The 22,634-nt window shown below is 40.4% G+C and overlaps 1 protein-coding gene across 34 annotated transcripts in view; it reads right to left on the bottom strand.

Annotated features, from left to right (window-relative positions):
- The window catches only part of LOC138745038 (transcription factor Maf-like), a 374,863-nt gene that overhangs the window by 187,928 nt on the left and 164,301 nt on the right, over nt 1–22,634 (bottom strand). For 5 of the 34 annotated variants that reach the window (XR_011345928.1, XR_011345941.1, XR_011345939.1 and 2 more), the window contains one exon: nt 2,968–3,053. The exons of 23 other annotated variants lie outside the window; for them this stretch is intronic. The gene's annotated coding sequence lies outside the window, so the exon portion shown is untranslated. Of the gene's footprint in view, nt 1–2,967; nt 3,054–14,814; nt 15,494–22,098; nt 22,164–22,634 lie in introns of those variants that run through there. 6 more of the 34 variants (XR_011345945.1, XR_011345949.1, XR_011345933.1 and 3 more) reach the window with 4 other exon arrangements.

The following is a 22,634-nucleotide window of genomic DNA, read 5'->3' as shown; positions in this document are numbered from 1 at the left end:
CATGGCTCCATGAGAAAGCAATAGTATTTGGGCCATTAAGGGGATATTGGGATAATACAGAAATGTGACATTGAGGTGGAAGATCAGACATGACCATTATTCATTTTATCATATTTATCGTAGTGGGTGGTACCGTTAGTATAGTGGTTAGTGCAACTCTATGACAGCGCCAGCGACCTCGGGTTGAATCCAGTGCTGCATGTACATTCTCCCCCTATCTGTATGCACTTATTTTTAAAAATTAATATGTACAGCATGGTAACAGGCCCTTCCTGTCCACGAACCCATGCCCCCAAATACATCAATTAACCTACAACCCCCTAATACCCCTGTACATTTTGAACAGTGGAAGTAAACTGGAGTACACAGAGGAAACCTTGACAGATACGGTGAGAAAGTACAAACTCCTAACAGACAGAGCCAGATTCGAACATGGATCTCTAGCACTGTTAATAGCACCTCCAGGTGCTCCAGTTCCTCCCACGCTCCAAAAACATAGAGGGGTTTTAGATTAATTGGGATATTTTGGCAGCGCAGGCTTGTGGGCTGAAAGGGGCTGTTGTCGTGCTGTATGTCTAAATTTTAAAGCAAATGGAACTACTGTTCCTAATTATTATATTCTTAAATTCTACTGTTACCAATGAACAAAGGGTGTGAAAAATATCAATGGGGCAGGCAGCATCCTCAGAGAGGGAAAATCTCAGTCTTTCCACTGGCCTGTTTGGTATTTCCAGCATTTTTATTTCAGATTTCCAGCATTTGCAGATTTTTAAAAATTTTTCAATCAATCAGCTACATTGGTCGCCACTTTGGCTAAACAACCACTTACTGTCATAGCTAAACCATCAGAGTTAAGTAATTCATACAGCATTTTACAAGGTTATCAACCAGTCTGATGGGGAAAGATCGAAGTGTCTCTCCTCCGTAACTATAGAACCATAGAACATTACAATGCAGAAAACAGGCCCTTCAGCCCTCCTAGTCAGTGCCAAAGTATTGTTCTGTCTAGTCCCACTGACCTGCACCCTGTCCACAGACCTCCATACCCCATCCATCCATGTACCGGTCCAAATATCTCTTAAATATTAAAATTGAACCTGCATTCACCACGTCAACTGGCTGTTTGTTCCACACTCTCACCACTCTCTGAGTTAAGATATTCCCCCTCTAAACTTCTCCCCTATCACCCTTGGTATCTCACCTACCCTCAGTGGAAATAAAAGCTTACTTGCATTATCTATACCCTTTGTAATTTTGTATATAATAATCAGATCTCCCCTCATTCTTCCTCACTACAGAGAAATAAATCATAACCTGTTTAACCTTTCACTGTAACTCAGTTCCTGAAGTCCCAGTAACATCCTAATAAATTTTCTCTGCCCTCCTTCAGTTTTATTGACATCTTTCTGTAGTTAGGTGACCAAAACTGCATTAATGCTTATATAAAACAACCAACGATATGAGGCACAATCAATTTTCTAAATAAAGGTCAAACAAAATAACATCGAAACAGTGCAGAGGTTTGGGCAGATGTCAGTTTATGTTGAAATGTACTAGGACATTAGTGATGCAGTAAAAAAAAAATCCACACCCAGAGCCTGTCAGGGGAACAGAATTGAATAGAGAGAAAGTGTTCGTCACTTAGGTTTTACTAAGGATTCAGAAAGACCCTGGCTTTGAGATCCTAAACCACCTCTGGGAGATGTGAATATTGCATTTGATGCACAAGTGGAAAATTAAAAGCTCTCTAGTATGTGCCTTTGGTCACCCACGGAACCAATGAATACCCAGATACAATGGAGGTACCACAGCAATAAACTCTGCCTCAATGACCTGAATGTGAAATTAGGGTGGTTGTTCCAGTTGACTGCAACCAAATGAAAGAAGAAGACATAATATTGGGGCTTTTGTCTATGTTAATCATTTCCCTTAGTCTTCCATACCAGAGGGCCTGTTTCTTTTGGATCATGTTTTTCTACATTGCCCTACAGTTTTACAATATTCACTGATTCAACAATGTTCCATATGCAACATAGGATTTCTTTACATGATATCCTGTTGGTACATAAAACCATTCAAAGATCTGAACTTCTTTACCACCTTTCATTGTTGGAAAATCAACCAATGCAAACACATTTGGCGTCAGAACACTGACTTAGCATCATGAATTTTTAATGGATGGGGACTATGGTTTGCATGCAGGACAGAGATCTGATAGAGAAGGTCAGCTGGGGAACGGAAAGAGAGCAGGTAAGAAAAGAACACAACACAACAAAGCTTTCAGGTTCCAGTGCTCTGTGGCAGACTGTCATGTATGAATGTGCTGCTCTAACACACTCAGTGTGTTTGGATGTCAGACAATCCCACAAGTACCACAAGCATTGTTTTAATTCAGTGCTTGATGATTCAGAGACCCTTATATGTGAGATTTACTTTCCAAAAGGTAGAAAACAGGTAGACAAAGCAGACTATAAACACTTTTGACATCATGATACCCAATTTGTAAAGATGGTATGAGCTCCCTGCCATTGAATGGAAAGGTCAAAAACTGTGATTTATAGGCGAAACACAATTTTTCCCAAAGGCCTAAAATGAACATGACTTTCAGTAGCTTCGTAGTTACAAAGCTGTGAAGATCAGGCAGGAGGGATTGTTGATCATTGAGCATGGCTCAATGTTGGTTTCTGGGGAAAACATCTAATTTACTTAGGATGAGAGACCAGGGAATATTTCCTAGTTGCTGGTCAGAGTACCCTACTTCCTCCTGCTTGCTCATTTTTTGGGGAAAGCACTCGGTTTCAAAACAAACTTGGATACTTCCTAAAGACAATAAACTTCACTCCATTTCATTGGTTGTGGTTCTCAGAGTGGCACGAGTTCATGGAAAGGGTAGCATATAAATTGATTTCTAGTGATTGAATCAGATCTTCATCTTCTATTATAGCAAAACATGTGGTGCAGTAATACCTGTCCATTGAATTCTACATCTGCTGTCAGCTACCAGCGAACAGGCTCAGTCTGTCTGTCCAAGATGACGTTCTCGGGTCATCCTGCTTTTAAAAAAAAAATTAAGACATACAGCACCGTAGTAGGTCAATTTGGCCCCATGAGTCGGTGCCGTCCATATTATACCCCATTAACCTGCACCCTGATAAGTTTTTGAAGGGTGGGAGGAAACCGGAGCTCCTGGAGAAAACCCATGCAAACACGGGGACAACATACAAACTCCCTAGAGATAGCATGGGATTCAAACCCAAGTAAAGGTATTGCGCTAACCGCTATGCCAACCATGCCACCCTTGTCTGCCCTTCACTGGAGCCACATTTCAGAAACAAAGCACTCATTCCAGAATTGTGTATTCAGCATACACAATAGAAGATTAATGAGGAGAGACTAAGTAGCCTGGGAATATACTCATTGGAATTTAGAAGGATAAGGAGGGATCTGAGAGAAACATATAAATTCACGGGTTAAAGGTAAAAAGCAGGATGTTTGGGGTGAACATTACGGGGAACTTCTTCATGTTGACAGTGTGGAACGAGCTGCCAGAGAAAGTGGTGATTTTGACATTTAAGTAAAATTTGGACATGTACATAAATGGAAGGGGTATGGAGAAGTGAGGACTATGTGCAGGTCAATGGGACTAGGCAGAATTATAGTTCACAGACTAGATGGGCTGAAGGAACTGTTTCTGTGGTGTAGGATCCCATGGTTCTAATGGAATAGATAAAATAGAATCAGGGAGGTTGTTTCCATTAGCAGATGAGACAAAAATTCAGTCTTGTAGCTCTCCCCTCATTTGTTGATGAATGGTTGGATCTTGGGGGTGGGGGTGGTGGGGGGGGGGGGGGGAGGAGTTAATGTGATTTTAAGAGGAACAAAGTAGGATAAGTGTGGGCTCAGCCTCAGTGTAAAAAAGGTGATTGATGCCATTGTATGACCATGAGATTTTAATGCTGAGGCCTGCATCATGATGTCACTCCTATTTGGCTGGTTGGAAGAACATTCCAGGATCTAGATTTAGTGGCAATACAAGTAGGAACAATGTGTGCTTGGTTAGGGATCTTAATTGAAAGTGATTCCATGCTCTGCTGTCCTTGTCCTTCTCTGTAGGAGGGATAGTGGGTTTGTATGCACGTTAAATTGACCCTATTCTGCACAGCATTCAATGCTGGCTTAGCACTGAGCAACCTTGAAGATTAGGAGCTAGCACTAAATGAAATTCAAGATCACATTTGAAATAATGTAAAACACCAAAGTCTGCAGACGCTGAGATTGAAGTAAAAACACAGGAATGTTGGTAGAATTCAGCAGGTCTTGCAGATATAGTATTGACGTTTTAGGCCTGAGCCCTTCATCAAGGTTTAAGTAAACAACAGGCAGGGGGCCTATACTAAAAGGCTGGTGAGAAGGGGAGAATGGGAGAGACCAGCAGACAAAAGGTGTTAATTGGATAAGATGATGAGAATTCTCATCTGTCCTCTCTCCAGTCCTCTTACCGTATCCAATCAACCTTATTCACCAGCTTTTTAATATAGGCTCCTTGCTTGCTTTTTGCTTTAACCTTGAAGATGGGCTCAGGACCGAAACATCAGTAATATATCTTTACCTCTTATGGACACTGTGAGACCTGCTGAGTGCCTCCAGGGTTCCTGTGTTTTTACATCTGAAATAATGTTGGGTGCTGACAAAATAATCCAATGAAGTGGAGGGAGAGGCAGAATCAATTTCCATTATCATTAGAGCTGTGTATTATGGGCAGTTCTAGTTGCCCTGCTGTGAGAAACTGGAAAGGGTGCAGAATATATTCACATGGATGTTGCTGGGTCTGGAGGGCTTCTTTCTTCTTTGGCTTGGCTTCGCGGACATAGATTTATGGAGGGGGTAAATGTCCACGTCAGCTGCAGGCTCGTTTGTGGCTGACAAGTCTGATGCGGGACAGGCAGACACGGTTGCAGCGGTTGCAGGGGAAAATTGGTGGGTTGGGGTTGGGTGTTGGGTTTTTCCTCCTTTGCCTTTTGTCAGTGAGGTGGGCTCTGCGGTCTTCTTCAAAGGAGGTTGCTGCCCGCCAAACTGTGAGGCACCAAGATGCATGGTTTGAGGTGATATCAGCCCACTGGCGGTGGTCAATGTGGCAGGCACCAAGAGATTTCTTTAGGCAGTCCTTGTACCTTTTCTTTGGTGCACCTCTGTCACGGTGGCCAGTGGAGAGTGGAGATCTGCTGTAGAAGGCTAGCATCAGGAGTGTTGACCATGATACTACTGGATTGTTATGAAGAACTAATTCATTAAGGGCCTTCAGGAATCTACCAACCTTACCTGGGCAGATCTATGTCTGAATCTGGACCCACCATAATTTGGTCCAACCTCAGTTGATTAGGAATGATCAGTTAAGTGTCAGTATTGCCAGGTCTTCCCACAAAATGTGAAAGAGCACGAAATGGAGGTTGCATTAGCGTTAGAGTATATGTAAGGAAAGAGTGGGAAGGCTATGAATTATTTTCCCTGCAACATAGTAGGCCAAGGGGTGACCATATTGGGTACATAAAATCATGTGGAATATAGCGAAGGTGAATAGGTAGGCTATTTTCTAAGGTAGGGGAATCTAAAGGGAGAGGACATAGGTTTAAGGCAGCAGGAGAAAGATGTGAGGGTCATGAAGGTGGTGTGTTGATTGAATTATCTGCCAGAGGCAACTGTAGAGGTGGATACAATTAGGACAGGTAAAAGACACTTGAACAGTTACTTAAAATAGGAAAGGTTTATAGGGATATGGGCTAAATATGGATTTGCTCAGACTATGTTGGCCTGAACAAGTCAGACCGTAGGGCCTGTACATCTCTATGACTACTGCCGAAGGAATTGTAGGAATGTTTACACTGATACAACCATCAGTACTCTGTGCTTGTGAGACCTCGTGGCTGGGCCTGAATTTCTGAGCCAACAGGATTAGCATTCGATACCAGGGGGAAGAAGATACTGAGCTTGATGTTTCATGGGAGAAGGTTTGGTAAGTTACCAGATAAACATCCAGATCCTGGCATCTTTGATCTTCTGACGTGAAGTTGAATCCATGACAACTGGACATTTAAATTCAAGTAAGTAGATCTGCTGTAGAAGGCTAGCATCAGGAGTGTTGACCATGATACTACTGGATTGTTATGAAGAACTAATTCATTAAGGGCCTTCAGGAATCTACCATCCTTACCTGGGCAGATCTATGTCTGAATCTGGACCCACCATAATTTGGTCCAACCTCAGTTGATTAGGAATGATCAGTTAAGTGTCAGTATTGCCAGGTCTTCCCACAAAATGTGAAAGAGCACGAAATGGAGGTTGCATTAGCGTTAGAGTATATGCTGGCATATAAGACGTGGCTTGAACTTGAAAAATGTCAGGCCAAAACCAGGGATTGTCTTATACACCAAGTATAAAATCCGAATCTTAACAGTAGAGTCACAGCGCACCCTTTCTCGGGGTCCATCTGCCAGGTCTGACTGCCGTCGACTCTACAGGCTTTAAACGACCTGTTAAAGGAGCCAACGGTGGTTTATTTTACAATATATTAATAAAATTTAAACTTCATTGGGTAATTTGCTTTAAAAATATTGTAGGTTAGTAGATTAAATCTACCTAGCAGCATCACTCCACTGGTCACTGGTAAGTGCCAGGCTTGGGGTTCTCTTATACTGTGAGTATAGCTCAAAACCTACATTTTAGGTGAAAATTCAGGAGTTTGTCTTATTCACGAGTCATCTTATATGCCAGCATTTATGGTGGATTTCATGATAAGACGTAGCCATTGGAAGAGTGAATGAGGAGAAGGATTAAAGCAGAGGATTCAACCATGGAATATCCTGGGATTATTTCAGATATAAAATAATGTTGGGATAGTTCTTGCACCCTGTGCATGAAGTTTTTAAACTCTCCATCTTCTGCGCTTTTCCATTCCACATTCAGCTGGCACCAAGGGGTGGGGGGGGAGCATTCATGGGCATTTCCCAGCCAAATGAGTCATTGTGCCCCCCCACCTCCAGCACTAACATCGCTATTATCTCGTGTGCTAATATCTCCACGCGATATTAGCGCACATGTTTGTCTGTTACATCAGAGGGAGGGGGAAGTGTGACAGCGGCACATGGAGGAGGTTCGTGGCAGGTATGTCATCTGCTCTCACTCACCCTCACCCCACTTTGAACGTCAGCTTGTGCCCTCCCATCAGACACCCTAATGCCCCCCCCCCCATTAGACTTGTTCTGAAATCAACCCTGATCCCACATAGCTTATTTATTTGACCGTTAAAAGAGGAAGAAGAACTGAACAAATAAGAAGACAACAAAACTAACCATTCTTCATAAGTTGGTCTGAAAATATTTTCTCCAGCTGATCTTCTTCAACCCAATTAAAGGCAAAGATGCAGTTTTAGTCCATTGCCATTTTGTTGATTGGGTTGGTGACATGGTAAGTGCAGATGAAATGTGAAGCTCCCAAACTCAGAAGAACAAATGTTGACTCATCCTGACTGGATTGAATCTGTTCAAACTCACTTCATAAAAAAAAGGATCTTTAGAGAGCATAAGAACAGAATAGCACAGGGGGAGGATCTTCAACCCATGTGTCTGCGCCAAACATGATGGCCAAATTAAATTGAAACTCTGCTGCTTTCATATGGTTCATATCCCTCCACTTCCTGTGCATTCATCCTATCAGTATGGGACTTACTTTGAACACAGAGCCCAGATGAGAAAGACACGTCTCTTCCCTTGAATTATCAGTTCCTTCCGGATTATGAATTAACTGGCAGATAATTCATGTGGACTCTTGCTTGTCAGTTTCCTAACTTTTCTGAAGATATTCACCACTAAGTGGCTATCCCTCATTGGCAGATAATGTTGAAAGCTTTTTGGCCAATGGAGTTTTGCAATTGTGCCTGGTTCTGTCCCACTAGCTGTTCACATGTCGATTATGCATTATGATTTGCAACTCCATTTGTTTTTGCCCTCCCTCATCTCACAACTCTGTTATTTATGCAAATAGAATATATACTCTTGTCAAATTTCCACATAAAATCCCATTTTGAAAATGCTTCCGGAGCACTTTGGCAGATATTGTAAATTGATTGTCGACTTGGTTGAGATGTCAAACAACAAAGTAAAAGTCGTTAGATTTATGAGGTTACTGTTAGAAAGTAGTTCCAGGGCACAAATCAGACATTAAAAACACAGCAGCTGCAACACAGAGCTGCTTCTGTGCAGCAGGGGAAGGGCTGAGAACCAAAGGTTTAGTTTTTATATTCAATTCCACATGTAACTAGTAGAGCCTGGCACTCAACCAGCAAATGCTCCCAACACAGATACCAAGGCAGACTATGGTCCTCCCAGGGAGTACATCAAGGAGATCACAGATGAATAGCCCACAATTTCTTACACATTCAATTTAATGAGCGGAAAATCAGGGACAAATTGGCTGCCGATATCCATGAACTCAGCTTTCAGAATTAAAGAATCATGGAGCTATACAGGCTCTTCCACTCAATTCATCCATGACACCCAAGTTCCCTGTCTGAGCTAGTCCCATTTGTCATGGCCCATGTCCCTCTGAAACTTCCTGATCCATATATGCACCTATTACCTGGGGTAATGGCAGAGGCTGGTACAAAAAGGACATTTAAAAGACTCTGGGGCAGTCACATGCATGAAAGAAAAAGTAAGGGGTTAGGAGATAGAAAAGGTTTAGGGTTTTTTCAGTAGGTTTATATAGGTTGGAACAACATCACGGGCCAATGGGCTTGTACTGGGCTGTAATTCATTTTTTTTAAAAATTAAATATACAGCATGGTAACACACCCTTTCGGCCCATGAACCCTTGCTGCCCAATTACACTCCATTGACCTACACCCCCAGTACATTTTGAATGGTGGGAGGAAATCAAAACACGGGAAGAACATACAAACTGCTCACAGACAGCGTGGCATTTGAAACCAGTTTTCAGGCACTGTAACCATGTTACATTAACCACTACACCCTATGTTCTCTACTCTATGTTCCATAATTGTACCCATCCCCATCACTTCCTTCGGTAGATAATCCCATTCAAACAAACTGAAGCCTTATTGGGCTTCTCATGGTAAATGCAGTGATAATTTTCTGATGTTGAGAATCAGGGATCACAGTCTTGAAAAACAGACCATTCAGGACCAGAGAAAGTTTCTTCTCCCAGAGAATTATGATTTTTTTTTTGATTTTCCATTTCTAAGGGAGTTGTGGAAGATTACAAACTCAGTATATTCAAAACCGATTGATTGATTTTTTGAGGATGGTGGTAATCAATTGACTATAGGATTAGTGCAGGAAAGTGTGCATGAGGTAAAAGATCAGCCATGACTATTTAGTGACGGAACTGGCATGAGAGGTTAAATGGACAATTCCTCTTCTCTTTCTGATCTCTCCATACATCAATTCAAGAAGAAGACTCACTCCCATTTTTACAGCTAGATTAGCATGGCCATAAACAGAGGCCTTGTCAACAATGCCTCATACTGTAAAAAGGCGTTATAAAAGAATGAAACATCATCTTCAAGCTCCACGTATTATGAGCAGCCAGCCATTCACACTACCAGAGAGCAGTCAATACATAGAATTAGGTACAGGGAAAAAGAAACCAAGGGTCCAAGAATCTTGGGCCAGTGTTTATCCACAACACAAGCCTTCTCTCATCCACTCTTCGATCTTTCAAACACCACAGATGCTGGAAATCTAAAATAAAAATGCTGGGAATGCATAGCAGGTCAGGCTGCATCTGTGGGAAGAGAAACTGATTGAACTTTTCAGGTTGAAGAACCGGGAAGGAGCCTGAAGAGTGTGTTAAGCTTCAGGACTGCATGTAAAAGGGGAATGAGAATATATATGCAAAGTGATACCTCTGATATCCTCCCTCCCCCACTGCCCTTGCTGTTTAACAAGGTTCTTTTGTCTTCTTTAACTTTAAAAAAAATTAAAAATACGGCAGGGTAACAGACCCTCTTGAACACACGCTGCATAAATACAGCCATGTAACCAATTAATTTACTAACCCTGTTCGTCTTTGGAATGTGGGAGGACACTGGAACCTCCAGAGCAAATGCATGTGATCACCAGGAGAACGCACAAACTCCTTACAGATAGAACCTGGGTCACTGCAACTGTAATAGTGTTGTACTCACCACTACACTAACCATTGTGGATGCTGTGTGACCTGCTGAGTTTCTCTAGCAAGCACATTTGTGTATTGGACTTGACCCCATCATTTGCACACTTTCTTGTTTAACTTCTTTTGTCCCTTCCCAGTTCCATTAAAGGGCCTCTGGCATGAAACCTTAACCTCATTTCTCCTCTCACAGATGTGGTATGAAGCATTGAGTATTTCCATCTATCACTGCATATTTCCATGTACTGAAGCAACTTCTCAGCAAACCGATATGGTCAACTTCTCAGCAAACCGGTAAAGTCAACTTCTCAGCAAACCGGTAAAGTCAACTTCTCAGCAGACCGGTAAGGTCAACTTCTCAGCAGACCGGTAAGGTCAACTTCTCAGCAAACCGGTAAGGTCAACTTCTCAGCAAACCGGTAAGGTCAACTTCTCAGCGGACAGGTAAGGTCAACTTCTCAGCAGACAGATAAGGTCAACTCAGCAAACAGGAAAGGTCAACTTCTCAGCAAACAGGAAAGGTCAACTTCTCAGCAAACAGGTAAGGTCAACTTCTCAGCAAACAGGTAAGGTCAACTTCTCAGCAAACGCGCAAGGTCAACTTCTCAGCAAACGCGCAAGGTCAACTTCTCAGCAAACGCGCAAGGTCAACTTCTCAGCAAACGCGCAAGGTCAACTTCTCAGCAAACGCGCAAGGTCAACTTCTCAGCAAACAGGTAAGGTCAACTTCTCAGCAAACAGGTAAGGTCAACTACTCAGCAAACAGGTAAGGTCAACTTCTCAGCAAACAGGTAAGGTCAACTTCTCAGCAAACAGGTAAGGTCAACTTCTCAGCAAACAGGTAAGGTCAACTTTTCAGCAAACAGGTAAGGTCAACTTCTCAGCAAACAGGTAAGGTCAACTTCTCAGCAAACAGGTAAGGTCAATTCTCACCTGTAAATATTCCAGCACAAACAGTATCTTGAAGGGAGAACAGGAAAACCCAAGAGGTTCAGGTGGGTTATTGAAAATTGTTTATACATGCATTCCACACTGATTTTTCTGCTGTACAAAGTATGTAGAAGTTACAATTGACATGTACATCATAGGCATATCCCACATGGTTCATACTAGAGCTGTATGTCATTTGTACAGGAGACAGACACCATTTGTATGGGAGATGGTAAACGTTTATGCAGCTCTTGTACCTTTCAGAGATGGAAGAATAATGAATGCAGGTTCCTCCATCAATAACACAGCTTGTCCTGCTCTCAATACTGTCTCCTCCATAAGGCTAGACAGCCTGCTTACCATCTCTACAGTTTGTTACACGTGCAGGAGCAAGCAATCGGAAACAATTAAATCTTACAATCACAGATTTCATTGACTGGTTAGTGTCTCTGCTCTACATGTGTACTGTGTTCAGGGTAAGAATCGTTCGGCAACACAATCCACACAGAATAATAAAGACAGATTTTTAAAAAAAATGGATTCAATATAGTTAGACGGGTGGACACGTTAGAGTCAAAGCATTTCACAGCACCGAAGCAGTTCCTTCGGGCCAACTGGTCTATACTGACCATAACTATATTTGGGAAATATCCCTCACAACCTGTCCTATCCATGTGCCGGACTCGATGTCTTTTAAATGTTGCAGTGTACCTGCCTCTATCACTTCCCCGGCCACTCATTCCACATCCCTCCGTGAGAAAGTATGGTTTCATTAATACCTTGTGCAGTTCTATATAATATTCCAACACCAGTATTCATTATCTCTACTTATGAAGGCAAGTGTGCCAACTGCCTTGTTCACCACCCTGTCTACATACAACATCATTTTCAGATATGTGTCTGTGCCCCTCGGTCTCCTTCCACAACACTCTGCAGGTTTCTACCATTTACTGTGCACATCCTACCAAAATATATCACCTCACACTTATCCAAGTTAAATTCCATCTGCCATTCTTTACCCCACTTCCCCAGTTGAATTAGATCCTGTTGTAAACATAGACCACCTTTCTCACCGTTCACTGCACCTCCAATTTTTCTGTCATCCACAGTGATCCTAGCACAGATCTTCACTACTACCCTCAGACTCCTTTCACTAAGCAATACTGAATCCAATTGGCAAGATCACTTCGGATCCCATGTGATTAAACCTTCTGGAACATCCTGCCATACACTGTAGATCTTGTTAAAGGCCGATCTTATGTCTCCCATCCTTTCCTCGTTGACCCTCTTGTTGATCTCTTAAAAACACTCTCAAATTTGTGAGACATAATTATTGAATCATTGAACTATACAGCACAAAATAATCTCTTTGGCCCAACTCATCCACTGGCATTAGCATTCAAGTCTCATATTCCTGCATTTCATTTCTATCCTTCTAAACCCTTCCGATATATATATATATATATATATATATATATACCTGTATATCTATCTAAATTTCCCATGCACAAAGCCATGTTCACTTTCCTGAATCAATCACTGCCTATCCAAATGAGGGTAAGTTCTGTCCCTCAGAATCCCCACTGATAATTTACCCACCATAGATATTGGTCTCACCTGCCTGCAGTTCCCTGGCATGTATTTGCAGCCCTTCCTTTCTGACAAATGGCTCAGGTCTGAAACATTGGCTGCCATTTTACCTCCTATAGATACTACAAGACCTGCTGAGTTTCTCCTGCACTTTTGCCTCCTGCACGACCCCAGCATCGGCAGATTTTCTTCTTTAAATCTAATATTTTCATGTCCACGAACGGTTCTTATTTTGGATTCATTGAAATTATACTGACGCTGCTTTGATAGGTTGATCATTAATCCAGTCTTTAGGTTTGACTGGTTCAGCAACATAATAAATGTATCTTTGTAAATCAATGTTAAATAATTATATCTTTGATAAATATATTGACAGATAGACAAAAGTTTAACTCAATCCTAGAAGGGTACAGTATAGAAACAGGGCCTTTCTGCACTGAACATGATGCAAAAAACTAAACTAAAACACTCTGCTGCTTACACCTGATCCATGTCCTTCTATCCCCTGATGACCGGTTGTCTATCTGGAAATATCTCAAGCAGATTGTGTTTCACTTTGGAGGACAGCATCTGCAGTCTCCTGCGCATCTTCAATAATTCCAGGTCATGAAAAAATTAACTCGCATTTCCTGCACTCAGAACTTTTTCTCGTTTTTCTTACAGGTGATAATTTTATACACATTATTCATCTTGAGTTCGCACTCCTCCAGACTTTGAATCTTCAACTCGTACATTTACTTAGCTCTATCACTCCTCGCGTTAGTTCATTTTTCCAGTTCTCCAATCTATCATGAATCTTCTCTTTCCCCCTTTCCCTCTTTCTATGCACGTTACCACTAACTTTTGTCACAACACCAGTGACTCAGGTTCAAATCCAGCGCTGTCAGTAAGGAGTTTGTACGTTCTCCCCGTGTCTGCGTGGATTTCCTCTGGGTGCTCTGGTTTCCTCCCCCATTCAAAACATACTGGGCGTTGTTGGTTAATTGGGTGTATTTGGATGGCATGGGCTTGTGAGCCGAAAGGGCCTGTTACTGTTTTCTGAGTTCAGATGAAAGATCATCAACCTAAAGTGTTTGCTCTGTACCTTCACTGGTGTTGCCTGACCAGTGGCACAGTTCTGGTATATTCTATTCTATTTCAGGTTTCCAGCACCCACAGCTTTTTGCTTTTGAGTTAGAACGACAACCTTGTTGATAGAGAAGGAACCTTCTTCTTTTTAAGTGGACAAAATTTTTTTGGAGAAAAGAATTCAATATCAATGTTTCCTTTGTTGCATTGATAGTGGCTGTATTGCCATTTTACTATTGCACAGAGCTAAAAAAAAATGAATGATTCCTTCAGTGAATTAGTTTCCTTCCTTACCATGTTAAGTGTACACTACGGATCCATGGCCTGTGCAAAGTGGCAAATTTATCCTGATTATGGTATGACCTTAATAATCCCGAGCAATGCAATCACTCATGCTCTGCCGCGTTATCTCCCACCCTTGGGATACACTAATCATGCAGCAGAACTTGAGATGTTTCCTGAATATATTTGGGAGAAAATAATTTCAGATTTTTTTGATCATTCATCTTGTGAGCACTAATCAATGTCTGGTTAATTATTCATTAGGATATTTTTCATCCTTGTTTAGTTGTTCATATGTTTCCTTTCCCCACAACATTATTGCTTTGAAATTGAAGTCTCTAAGGGACACACAACTGTCTTGAGTTCCACATATTGAAATAAAGGGAGATTGTGTTGTTCAATCCATCCCATTTCATCTTAATTCCAGAACTTTGCAAATGACTTGCCAAAGGTTTTATTTTAATCGCACCAATTAAAGCTAATTTGCAATCCATTCATATTATTTTCGGAACCATGTCTAAAATCATTGAATTTAAAAACAAGTAAGAAAATGACGTCTCAAGCCCATTTGGCTGTTCAGTCTGATTTCGACTAAATTTTATCTGAACTCCATCTGTCTGTCCAGATTTCATTACCCTTGCTGTCCTCACCAAATCAAGAACTGTTAATCTCTGTAATAAAACCACCAATTGATTTCAAACCTCTTCAGCTTTTTTTTAAGGTATGAGATTTAATAATTTTCATGGCTCTATGTGCAAGGAAATTTTTCTGATGTTATCTCAGATGAGCTCAATTCTAACTTTAAAGTCATATCACTTTTTTTTTCCAGCTTTACACCCATCTCTCAGTTAATGTAATCCTTTGGATTAGAATACATGGATTGTACAGGACAGAAACAAATCATTGTTTCAGAGAGTTCAAACCCAAGTTTATATTTGACTTGAGCTTCCTCCTCTCTTTGCTTATCTTAATCTACCATCATAATATTCTGTTATTAAATGATAATGTTTAATCCCTTGTTTGCTTGTCCAACCTCCCTTTGCTTCTCATTTTACTGTTTACATTAACTATTCACTGTGGGGTTGTGATTTCATGTTCTCCCCTCTCTTTGAATAAAGACATTTTTTTCCTAGTTCCCTGCTGGATTTCCTGGCAGCTATCTTAGGACAACAATGAGTTATGTTCTTGCGCCATGAGTGGAAATCTACACTTATTCTGCCAAAACCCTCCACAATTTTAAAGACCTTGATCAGGCCACCCTTCAGTGTAGAGTGTTCAGAAAGTCATCTTGATAATACACAATCTCATATTTCTGATGTCATCCTCTCAAATCTTCTGCATATCCTCTGCATTGCTTCAATATCCATTCCATATTCCAATAATACAGACTGTGTGCAGGCCTCTTAACACAGATTCCTTGCTTTTCAATGAGGTCTCTCTAGAAATAAAATGTAGAGCTTTGTTTTATTGCCTTGCCAACATGTGGTGCCACCTTTTGCGATGGATGTATTTTTGTACCAAGATCCTTTGTTCCTCTACCCAACAAAGACATAGCTTCCACATAATAAACAACCTCCTTATTCTTTCCTCCAAAAGTACTTATGTGTGGAACTGCACTTGTGAATTATTCATTCATTCTTCAAGGTTACTAACATTTTGTTAGTTGGAATGTTCCTCAGAACTGTATTGCCCTTCCTCATCACTTTGGTACTTTTTGAAATTGCTTTGATTCCAAAGTCAAATTGTTTCCATAAGGTGTGACTAGCACTGATCCAAGGGCCATCCGCCACCATTAAAATTGAAAATACCTATCCTTTCCTTCACACTTTGCTTTGTGTCCTGATGCCAGCTAGCAATCTACTTTGATTTTATTCCCTCGATCTTCATTCTCTAACTGTATTTAATTTTTATTCGGTACATTGTCAAATGTCTTTTGAAAATCTAGATCAATACATGGACTGTATTAACAGTTAAATAAAAAAAATCTGCAAAAGCTGGGGTCGAATGCCATACACAACAGTGCTGGATAAACTCAGCATCTATAAAAAGTAAAAGACAGCCAAACCCTTTGGGCCTGAGCCATTTTTTTTTGTTGCCTTTTCTAAAAATTGAACAAGGTTAGTTCTTTGTGAAATGCCTGTTCACTATTAGACAGGGTGGTTAAAAAAAAAGCATTTGACAAGTCAGTGTGTTGTGCTTTGTAGTTGGGATGTCACATATTCACCTCTATTTGTCCCATATCGGGACCCTTGTTCCACCCCTCCCACCCTGTTCCCTTTACTCTGCCTTCTGTCCTACATTTCCTCAGTCTTTCAAAGTGCTTTGTTTTGAAATGTCAACCAATCTTTTCCTCGCACCAAGAATGTTTGACCAGTTTCTCCAGCAGATTGTGGAACTGAAAGAGTCCAAGTAAGAAGTTCAGGTTGGATTGCATTTCCTTACCCAGAGGCGAGAATGGAGCATTCCAATTAAATAATAAAAATAATGAACTTGTCGTCATACACATTGAACAATGTACATATGCATTGAAATTCTTATTTGCCACAGCTGAAAGGGTACTTTGTAAAAGAAAATTATGAAAACAACTACAATAATGTACTTAATTGAATTAAAAAGAATCAATAAACAAAAAAAGGATTTTGTGTAAAGCTATGGCTGACAAGACCTTGTTTAGTGCTTCACCCACAAAAGAGCCTTCAAAGGTGGAATGCTTCCTACAATTTGCTATACTATGGCCTAGATTTTTCTGTGGACTTGAACACATAACCTGCTGACTAATGGCAAGAGTGTGAGCCATGGCTAATACAGATAAATTTAAAATGAGATACTTCAGACAGTGTTGAGATTGTGGAGGTCAAAAAATGGACCAGCCTCTTCATTTTACTTGAACAATGTACTCTCTGGGGATCCTTTCCTGATTGGCACAATTTAAAATGAGTTGGATGCTACATGTTTGCCAGAAACCTGATAACCAGCATTAACTACTACAATTTTATCAAGAAGTAACCAGTTCTGGTTTGCTCAAAATTCGCTCGCTATTTAAATCTCAAAATTTCCCGCTGATATCCTTCTTCACATATTCCAACCGTATTAATACAGTTAAAATTTCTTGAAGGTGATGGGGGAGGGAACAAGTACTTAAGGGGTGAAAGGTTATTTCAATTTGATTGCAATAGCTCATTTACTGAAGTCCCTGCTTCTAAATCAGCACAGGTACACAGATAGAACAGATGATTGATTTTGAATTTATAAAACTTCCCGACAAAGGACACAAGCAGAATGGCTGGAGATGAGAATATTACAGCCACAATCAATTTGCCAGATGAACCCAGGCTCTTGGAGGTGGAATTGCTGTTTCATAAATGAAGTCTTAGTTTGCAGAAGACAACAAGATTCCATGGCCTGCACTAAGCTCAAACTGTCACACTGATATCAATGCTCAGGGAACCCTGAATGCAGTCCAGTATCAAATTCTGCCAAGGTGAAAACACAAAGTATTCCACATCAAATTTGTGGTCCCATTTCCCTTCCACATATAATTTATTTTACACTTGTGGAATTGGGAGACAATTGTGGCACAGTCAGTGTAGCGGTTAGCACAGTGCTGTTACAGCATCTGTGACCCGGTTTCAAATTACGTGCCTTTTGTAAGAAGTTTGTTCTTCTTCCCGTGTCTGCGTGGGTTTCCACCAGGTGCTCCAGTTTCCTCCCACCCTTCAAAAACATACGGGGTTTATAGGTTAATTGGGTGTATAGAGGTAACTGAGGGGGAATAGGCTTGTGGGCGAGAAAGGCCTGTTACCGTGCTGTATGTCTAAAATTTAAATTTAAACATCTGAACAACAAAGAGCTAAGATTAATTTCCCTTCCTAGCTACCTCTCTGTACCCTTGTAATTTAAGATAGATCAAGTACTCATCCCTGTCATGAGGCTTTGTCTCCAACATTCTTCCAGGCACTTTTTTCCAGGACCTACTACTTCCCTCTAATCATTCTGCCAGTTCACTCTATACCCCCAATAAATACCCTTTTTACACTTACCCCTTTTACACAGAGAATTCAAGCCAGATATTATCTGCCTTTTGAACACTTTGCTTATCTGTATGAACGTGTCGAAGTCAGATTGTGGGTCTGAACTTAACTGGCTTCTAGTCGCCAAAGTAGGCAGTGTCAGATGCAAAGCAGGGCTGTACTACATGTCCTGCCTCTTTTGCTTCAGGAAGCTGACTTGCTGTGTAAAAGAACTCACTGACCCGGCTTTTCTTTTGTTCTGTGTGAACAAGCAAGCGGCTTCCGGAGACAAGTAGTGTATATGGCAATAATGTAGCTTTTCAGTGTAAAAATGGTAACTAATACTTCAAGCTGGTATAATGTGCCTTTAATATGCCTCGCCTACCTGTATAAATGTGATGAAGGTGGATTGGAGGGTCATTTCAGACCTGCCTTTTATCCACCAAGCGAGGTAGTATCAGAAGTGAAACAGGGAGAGTGTAAAAGGGCGAGCCGTGTTTCTGGGTCAAAATAGGAAAGGAATACTACACATCCTGCCTCTTTTCCTCCAAGAGCCAGCTTGCTGTGTAGATGAATTCACTGACCCAACATTTCTTCTGTTCTGTGTGAACAAGCAAGCCGTCTTCCAGAGTCGGGACGTATACAGCAATAATGCAAGTTTTTAGTGTAAAAAAAGAGTAAAAGAGAAATACGTTCTTCCCATTCTCAGTGTCTGGACATCACATTTTTATATACCTCAATTAAATCCCTTCTTGGCTGCCTTTGTCCAAAGGCAGTCTTAATGCATTAACTAAAATTCCCCAATTCAATGAAGCATACCGTTAATTGACCCGATGATGACTCAGTGACCTTACTGTGTACACACAAGAAATATACAGAATTAACATTACACACCTATAAACAAACATGAACACTACAGATGCTGAAATCCAGAGGAAACAATGAGAATGTGGAGAAACTCACAGGTCAGGCAGTATACGTGGATAGAAATGGTCAGTCAATGCTTTGGGCCGTGATTTTGATGCACGTCCTCAAAAATTATCAGTTGGCAATTAACAAAATAGTTCAGAAGCTTATGTTAATTGTATATAAAGCAAGAAGAATAAAGATGTGTAGTCTAACTCTAGGTGTGCACCAAGAAGTTGATTACCTCAATAGGTCGTGTCTCTGCTGCCTTACTTCAGAGACAGGGCGAAGCCTAACTTTCAGATAAAATCTCCTGCTTCCTGCACTCATTCAAAGAAAGTCAAAGTTTTTTTAAAGACTTCAGCAATTTGTTTTGCAATTTAGCAGATTGTTAAACCACTCGCTGAGCCCAATAGATGCAATGAATGGAAGGAGCCTCAGAGGTTCAGTCTGAGAGATGTCTCTTTTGGGAAAGTTCATCATAATTTGTTTCTAGCCTGCATTATTCATTTTATGATCATTCTGATTTGATGAATATTGCATTGATTATAGCAACTTTGTACTGAAGGAAGAAATTTACTTTACACATTGTTGCCATCAAGCACCCTACATTCAAATATAATTTTTAAAAATATTTTAAGATCAACATATATAACAAATAAAAAAAACATATTACATTGTACAGTTATTTATTAAATAGATATTGTTTTATACAAAGAAAAAGAAATAAGAAAGAAAAAAAGACTACAAAAGACCCTAACTAAAAACCTCCTCCCAACCCCCTAAACCACCTCCCTCCCCACTTTCTACCCCCACTAAAAACTATACTAAGCTAAAAAAAAACTTACTAAAATACATGATGAATATGATTATAAATTGAATTGGATTGCTTTAGGAAAAGCTCAAAGATTCCAAAAGCATTTCACAAGAAAACATTATTTATTTATTAAGGGAAGACTTCTCTGTTCCGGAAGATGTGTCAAGGAATTCTTTATAAATTAAAACTTAATGTACAGGCTCCAACTCTGTAAAAATATAGAATATTTACCTCTCAAATTATATGTAATTTTTTTCTAGTGGAATACAACTTTGAATCTCTGTTTGCCATCTTCCTGGTATCGAAGAAACATCTGATTTCCAAGTGACAGCAATACACTTCCTTGCTATCACCAGAGCTAATTTAACAAATTTCAACTTAAAATGTGATATACATAATTTAGGAGTTATATTTTCAAAGTTCCCCATCCAAAATAACTCAGAATTCCACGGAAAACCAACACCTGTAACCTGTTGAAAATATTTACTAATAGAGGTCCAAAAAGGTTTTTAATTGATAAAAAAAACTTGCTCAGCTCGACAACCTTTGGAGGAGAATTTGCTTTTACACTAAATTCCTGTTTTGATTGTCCAATGAATGAGGTTAATAAACCAATGTCAAATTCACAAAAAAATTTCTTGAACTTATTTTTCCAGAGGAAAAATTATTTAACCACAAGATCCCATTGGGGTTGTATTTGAACACCAGTCCAAGTCTTGGTTCAATGCTATTCCATCTTTCTCCAACAACAGTCCAGAATTTATTCCGTATGAACGTGGGAAGGATATCCAAGTATACTTCATTAAAGAATGATAATAAAAAGGAGGGTAGACTTGGAAGGATGACCAAATGTTTGACCCAAAGGAGCATCTAAATGTACTTAAATTCTTCACTGAATAACGTTTTCTTTTTTGCTTCATTGGTTCTTGATGGTGAATGAATAAATGAGAGCTTCTGGTTATATATTGCACGGTTGGCAGAGTGGTTAGCGGGGTGCCTTTACAGTGCCAGCAATCGGGACCGGTGTTCAACTCCCATGCTTTCTGTAAGGAGTTTATATGTTCTCACTGATTCTGCGAGGGTTTTCCCTGGGGGCTCCAGTTTCCTCCCACCATTCTAAACATATGGTGGTATAGGTTAATTGGCTATAAATTGGGCGGCACGGACTCGTGGGCCGAAATGGCCTGTTACCATGTTGTATGTCTAACTTTAAAAAAATTTAAGTACAATGTCCAGATGCAATTAAAGTCTTTCTCGATACAGCTGCCCAGTTACAAAAGACACAAACAATAATTTAAGTATAATGAATACATAAGACTCTAGGAAGAATATTAATGGAAAACAAGGTAATTATAAATATTCTTAGTTGGATGGCAGTGCAAAAAGTGTGAAGGTAAGCTGCTCCAGCAGTGAATGGTTCAATAATTAGGGGACACAGATTAAAATGTTGTGACAATATTAAATGGAGAATATTTGGGTTAAATAAAAGGTTTGCAGATGCAGGAGAACCAGAACAATGAATAAAAAGTGTTGGAGGAAGGCAGCAAGTCAAGCAGGCATCTATAAAAAGCAATAGGCCAACCGATATTCTGGGCCAGAGCCCTTCTTCAGGAATCCAGTGGAAATTTCATGATTCAGGGTTCATGCCCCAACATTTTGACTTTCCATGGATGCTGAAAGACCAGTTGAGTTCCTCCTGCATTTTTGTGCATATTGTTGGAAAAACGATGATTTTTTAATTTTTAAAAATGTTTTAATGTTACGTCTTGGTAACAGGCTCTTCCAGCCCATGACCCCATGCCACTCGTACACCAATTAACTTACAAACCCCACACATTTTGGAGGATGGGAAGAAACCAGAGCACCTGGAGGAAACCCACATAGACATGGGGAGAACATACATACTCCTTACAGACGGCGCCGGTTTCCAACCTGGGACATGATGCTGTAATATCTACCAGGGTAGGCGAAGGTTGTTTGTGGGCATGCAATCAGATTCAATGAGGGACTTCTATAGGAATTTGGCTGGGAGAAAATAAGTTGCAGGGTGTGGGGACGTAGCAGGGATATGGACCGATTGAATTGCTCATCCAAGAGCTGGGCTGAATGACCTGTCGTCTGTGTTATGGATTTAGTTAAGTAAATACAGTAACTTCTATTTATATAGGACCTTTAAAGTAACAACCTTTTCCAAAGCTCTTGACGGGACCTTTAAAGAACACAAATTTAACACCTTATTAGGATGGAAGACTGAACTCTTTGATGTAGAAGGATGGAAAGGTTTCAGCAGAAAATTCCAGAACTTAATACCTTGTTAGACAGTGGTCGTCACCACCTTGTTAGACAGTGGTCATCACCACCTTGCAGAAGGAAACCTTTAAATGTTAAGCAGATAGAGACATTTTGAGATTAGCTACTATATATATAAAAACTAGTATACCTTTCTATGGAATTACAGAATAATACAGCACAGGAGGTCAATTAACCCATTGCTCCTTTGAGAGCTCTTTGAAAGACCTACCTAATTAGTTCCACTCCTTGGCTTTTCCCCTCAGCCCTGCAAACCTTGTTTCTTTCAAGTATTGATCGAATTCCCTTTTGGAAGTTCCTACTGAATCTGCTTTCACCACCCTATCAGACTGTGCATTTTGGATCAGAACTCACTACATAAAATGCTTTGCCTCCTTTACTACTGATAGGAGCAGGCAAGAGTAGTGAACCAAGAGAGACCTACAGTATGGGTTAATTGGCTGCTGCTTTCACCCCCTTGCTAGTGAACCTGTCCCATGTCTAACACCTGTGAGGCATTTATAGAGCTGAAATAAAGGGTAAAAGTTGAATGAATC

Source organism: Narcine bancroftii, chromosome 10 (genome assembly GCF_036971445.1).
Source record: "Narcine bancroftii isolate sNarBan1 chromosome 10, sNarBan1.hap1, whole genome shotgun sequence".
In the NCBI taxonomy this organism is placed as follows: Eukaryota; Metazoa; Chordata; class Chondrichthyes; order Torpediniformes; family Narcinidae; genus Narcine; species Narcine bancroftii.
The sequence above is the reverse complement of the archived record's forward strand: the minus strand, read 5'-3'. Positions and strand labels throughout refer to the sequence as shown.